Source organism: Xenopus laevis, chromosome 5S, assembly GCF_017654675.1.
Source record: "Xenopus laevis strain J_2021 chromosome 5S, Xenopus_laevis_v10.1, whole genome shotgun sequence".
NCBI classification, from domain to species: Eukaryota; Metazoa; Chordata; class Amphibia; order Anura; family Pipidae; genus Xenopus; species Xenopus laevis.
The window spans coordinates 116782105-116788104 of record NC_054380.1 but is presented as its reverse complement, the minus strand read 5'-3'; positions in this window follow the sequence as shown (position 1 = coordinate 116788104).

The following is a 6000-nucleotide window of genomic DNA, read 5'->3' as shown; positions in this document are numbered from 1 at the left end:
CCACACTCAGTTCTGTTATTCTTTCTCTCTTCAATCAACCTCTATTCTACTAGTCTCTTTTCTTTATATACTATAATCTGTTATTCCATCTATGTAGCCTCTTTGTTCTCATAGAAATAGGGAATGACCATGAAAAAGGCCAATTGGTTAGAAGCAAGAGGGCCCACTGACACCTGGGCCCACCAGGAGTTTTCCTGGTATCCCGGTGGGCCAGTCCGACACTGACCTCAAAAGATCTGCAAGAACATCTTGCTGCAGATGATGTATCTGTACATCGTTCTACAATTTAGCGCAATTTGCACAAAGAACATCTGTATGGCAGGGTGATGAGAAAGAACCAATTTCTGTACTCACACCACAAACAGAGTCTCTTGTTGTATGCAAAAGCTCATTTAGACAAGCCACAGTCATTTTGGAACAAAGTGCTTTGGACTGATGAGACAAAAATTGAGTTATTTGGTCATAACAGAAAGCGCTTTGCATGGTGGAAGAAGAACACTGCATTCCAAGAAAAACACCTGCTACCTACTGCCAAATTTGGTGGAGGTTCCATCATGCTGTTGGGCTGTGTGGCTAGTTCAGAGACTGGGGCCCTTGTTAAAGTCGAGGGTCGGATGAATTCAACCCAAAATAAACAAATTATTCAGGATAACATTCAAGCATCAGTCACAAAGTTAAAGTTACACAGGGGTTGGATATTCCAACAAGACAATAACCCTAAACACACATCGAAATCTAGAGAAGTACAATATTCTGGAATGGCGTCACAGTCCCCTGACTTAAATATCATCGAAAATCTATGGGATGATTTGAAGCAGACTGTCCATGCTCGGCAGCCATTAAGTTTAACTGAACTGGAGAGATTTTGTATGGCCAAATGGGCAAAAATACCGCCATCCAGAATCCAGACACTTATCAAAGGCTATAGGAGGCATCTAGAGGCTGTTACATTTGCAAAAGGAGGCTCAACTAAGTATTGCTGTAACATCTTTGTTGGGGTGCCCAAATTTATGCACCTGTCTAATTTTGTTATGAGCATATTGCATATTTTCTGTTAATCCAATAAACTTTATGTCACTGCTGAAATACTACTGTTTCCATAAGGCATGTTAAATATTAAAAGGAAGTTGCTACTTTAAAAGCTCAGCCAATGATAAACAAAACTCCAAAGAATTAAGAGGGGTTCCCAAACTTTTTCATATGACTGTACTTCATCTTTTTGCAAGAATTTCTCAATTTACATTTGCTTCTCCCTTCAGCTCTTGGACTTTTCTGTATGGCTAATGCCACACCATTGCGTTGGCCCAGGTTCAGGCCCAGGCAGTGGATTTCGGCACAGAAACACAAGATTTTGCATTTGGGCCAAGATCAGTCCTCATGGCATTAGTCTAAAGGCCCCCATACAGGGCCGACCGTGTCGGCATCTTATAGGCCCGTGTGTGTGGCCATCCGACGGGCTTCCCCGATCGATATCTTGCTGAAAGTCGGCCAGATCTTGATCGGACAGGCTAAAAAATCCTGTTGGATCGCGGCTGCATCCGTGCGTTTATGCGGTTCCGATATCCGACCCCCTAGGGCCCACCCTCAATGTGGACATATCGGTGAGAGATCTACTTGTTTGGCGACATAGCCAAACAAGTGGATCTTTACGTCTATGGCCACCTTTAAACTACAGCCTCAAATCTAACATTTACATCTCATCTAGTTGTTCCATATAATCGCTCCATTCATCTGTTTCACCTATTCCAAATAAATTCTTCCAGTCTTTCCTCTCCTTTGGCTGATCCATATTTAATCCATGCAGCTTTAAAGTGTCACTGACTTCTTTTCTGGCTTTTCCCAATGAATGTGTTCCATTACTTAATGGGTTTGTTATTCTTATGTTCATCTCATCCTTCTGTTTCATATTGCTTCATCCCTCAACTCTACATGATGTTCCATCTTTTCACCTTCTAACATCTGCTTAATGTGTAACTTCTCTGGTTCCTTTCTGTGACTGCCCTGTTAATTTCCTCCTCTTGTTTTCATATTACAAATTACATTCTGCTTCTTTAGTTCTACAGAACTTTATGCTTCAGCTGTGCCTGCTGTTCCATAGAACTCTATGCTTCAGTTGCTTTTGCTTTTCCATATGATTTGAACATCAGCTCCTACTGTGTATAACTTCACCTACCAATATCTTGTGACCTATATACTGTTCAACGCTGTGTCAGCTTTTCTAGTTTTCCCATACTTGCACGCTTTAAAGTGTTACTAACATGTTTATGCCCTGCCTTCTTTCTTATCACTTTTTTTTTTTTTGCAGAATTATGTCATTCAAAGGTGGCATTCACTTTATTATGTATTTCAAGAATTCCATGGATTTTCTTTGTTACATTTTTTTTTGTCTGTAACTGTCTACATTGTTTTTCAGCTACTGTTTGTTGCTATGGCACGTGACCCTTAAAACCAGGTATTTGGTTTGTACGTAAAATTGCTCTTTTGCAATTTAGATTCATTATTTTATTCCAATTCAGAGCTGCTATAATGGATTTTGTAATATCAGTGCCATCTGCTGGTCAGTTCCTGTACAGTAAAAGAGCTATACCTTTAGAAGGAAAACAGGGAAGTGCTGTGATGTTGCTCTGTTTAGGAAAGAGACCAGAAGCCGAAGATACCATATCCCATCTTTTTTTCCTGAGCTGAACACTTCTCTGTTTTCCTTTTGAGGGTAAGGCCACACTAAGCGATAGCGCGGCGATTTGACTCGCGGCGACTTTTCGCCGCGACTTTTAATCCGCAATCGCTGGCGAAACTTTGGTGCTGGCGTCTATGGGGAATCGCTGCATAAAAACACACGCGGCGATCTTTTTTCTATTGTCGCTCGAAATCGCCTCGCTAGGCGATTTCGAGCGACAATAGAAAAAAGATCGCCGCGTGTGTTTTTACGATGGCGATTTTGCGCGATTCCCCATAGACGCCAGCGCCAAAGTTTCGCCAGCGATTGCGGATTAAAAGTCGCGGCGAAAAGTCGCCGCGAGTCAAATCGCCGCGCTATCGCTTAGTGTGGCCTTACCCTGAAGGTATATCTTTTGACTGATTGCAGTTACAGAAACTCAGGGCCACCACTAGAAATCACAGGGCCCGTATGACAAAACTTTCTGGGCCACTCAAGCCCTGCCCACCCCCACCTCCTGGCCCCAGGCCCCAACCCAGGTCCCTCCCAACCCCACACACAGGGTCGGACTGGGGGGCCCGGGGCCCACCGGGACTGCCGGTAAAGGGCCCCCCCTTCGGCCCCCCGCCCCCCTACTGCAATGCGCCAAACTCTGTGCGACTGTTCGAATGTGCCGCTTGGTGTGCACGCAAGAATGCTGCCAGCGCATGCGCGAGCGGCGTTTCTCCGTGCGCATGCGCGAGTGGTGTTTCTTGGTGCGCATGTGCAAGCAGTGATGCACCGTAAACTTTTTTTTCTCAAAATTTTAATATTCGGAGAGGGGGACTGGCCCGGCGGGGGCCCACGAGGGTCGGGCCCACCAGGTTTTTTCCCGGTGTCCCGCCCGGCCATTTCGACACTGCCCACACAATGAAAGGTCACACAGACATGAGAAAAAACAATAAAAACATTTTTGGCCAAAGTATTATTAAGCCACCTCATACAAGTTAAAAGTAAATTATAGCCAGGGCCCCTCTGCAAGTTAAAACAAACATTGGTGGCCAGGGCCCTCCTCAAGTTATAAAAAGCCATTGATGGTCAGAGTCCCCCCCCCTACTACAAGTTAAAAATAATACATTGGTGGCAAGCCCTCCGAAGTAAAAAAAAAAACAAAACATGTTGGCCAGATTCCCCCATAAAAAAATTTTTTTTGGTGGCCAGGGGCTTAAAAAAACCACTGGTGTTCAGTGAATGTACCTTTAAAGTTTGGCAGGTGGTCTTCTTCATTCTCCTCTTCTTTGGCTCCAATCAGAGGCTTTGGCTTCATTCAGCAGCTTTGGCTCCCTTGTGGCGGCTTTGGCTCCCTTTGGTTCCTTTTGGCGGATTCATCTGCTTCTTTGATTCAAGGGGGCTGACTAATCCGTGAAGTGCAGCACAGCCGGGCCCTGGGAGACTGTCCTCCCCTTTGCCCTCCTGATGGCGGCATTGACCAGGTGATGCAATTTACAAAATTCATTATATTGCCAGTTATTAAAATCTTAAATAGCTCTGAAACAGAAAAAAATATATAAATAATGTTAAGAGAAATGTATTTATTTTTTTTCAAAGATCTTAAGGTTTACTTTAATGTCAGAATGAAGGCTGAATAGTAGAATATCTGATTCTAGATGAGAAGAACAATTAATTAATATCTAATTGTTGTTAGGAAGTGCTTGCTCATACCTAGAACTGTTTGTAATAGTTTAGCTTTTGTTTGGTTAGTAGGGTTTTCATTTTAAGTTAATTTGATTTTGTTATGACTTGTGTTTTTTTGTGCCATTGCATTTGGTTGTTTTGTTGAAGCTGCTGCCCTGTTACATTGTTACCCCTTTGATACTCTGCACCATGTTTTCTTAATCAGAATACTTTTCTGGGATATTTAGTCTTCAACAAACATATCTGGTTCATATTCTTGGCACTTTTTCTTCTGGCAAGTTGCTGGATTCCAATGGGGTGAGGCAGAGACTCGTTTTGTTCTCTTTGTCTCTGTAGAAATGTTGTATCTGAGTGTGTGCAACTCTCTGTCTTCTTCACTTCTGATTCATTATACTCTGCATGCAACCTGAACAAAGGCACACAATATCTGCCATAACCATAATGATGCATCCCCCAGAAACATCAGGACCATCATTTTATTTAGCTGGCAATGCTCTTCCATATTTAGAAATTCTTACCTTTTTTTACATTTATTTTCTTCTCTTTTTAATATACTGTCACTTTCTTAATCTAAATTCTAAAGACCCTGCCTTATTCATCTTGAGCACATACAAGGCACCAAATTAATGGATGCAGGTACGTAAGGGGCCAGGCGGGAGGGGGGCACCTACAGTATATGCCTCCCACCCGTCATGAATACAGTGCTGCTGAAATGCTGAGAAAGGTAGTGTGCAAAGTACAAAAAACATGTTCATGGCAATCATTTTTCACACTTTGCTTATTCCCTTATAGGCCATAAATTACCTCTTATATCAGTGATCACCAACCAGTGGCTTGTGAGCAACATGTTGCTCACCAACCCCTAGGATGTTGCTCCCATTTGCCTTAGCAGTTGTTTATTTTTGGATTCATGTCTTGTAGGCAAGTTTTAGCTGCATAAAAAAAAAACCAGATGTACTGTTAAACATGTCTCCTGTAGGCTACCAGTCCAAATGGGGGCTACCAAATAGCCAATCACAGCCCTTATTTGGCTCACAGGTATAAATGGTTGGAACCCCTGCTGTATACAGTCAAATCAGTGTTTGGCATCCTATTTACTGGGTTCAAGTCAATAGGTAAAGTGCAGTGTAGCAGTAAAGATTGACTGAAGTTTATCACAGCACATATCAAATGAATGAGGGCACCCAGGAAACTAACATGTCTAGTCCAATGTCAGATTTCAAAATTAAAAAATCTGTTTGCTCTTATGAAAAATGGATTTCAGTGCAGGATTCTGTGGTAGCAGCACTATTAACTGATGCATTTTGAAAAAAAAAAAACATGTTTTCCCATAACAGAATCCCTTTAAAGCTAAAACCTGACAGAAATATACACATTAATTTCATATGAATACCCGTGAACGCCGCTGGACAGAATCTGCACAGAGGGGTAAGTAAAGCCTTAGGGGCATTTGCCCGGGCTGGGGGGGAAGGAGGGAGGGGTGTTTATGTAGGGTAGGGGTTTTTAACTTAAGGGTTTAGTTCTCCTTTAAGCCTGGCAAAGGCTGTTTTACATGTTCCTATTCTAAAAGTTGGTTGGGGTAGGAGCTGCAACAAGGAGCTGGCAACATTCCCTGAATAAACAAATAGCAAAAGAGAAATTGTTCATTCCTATGGAGAAGAATTGTGGTT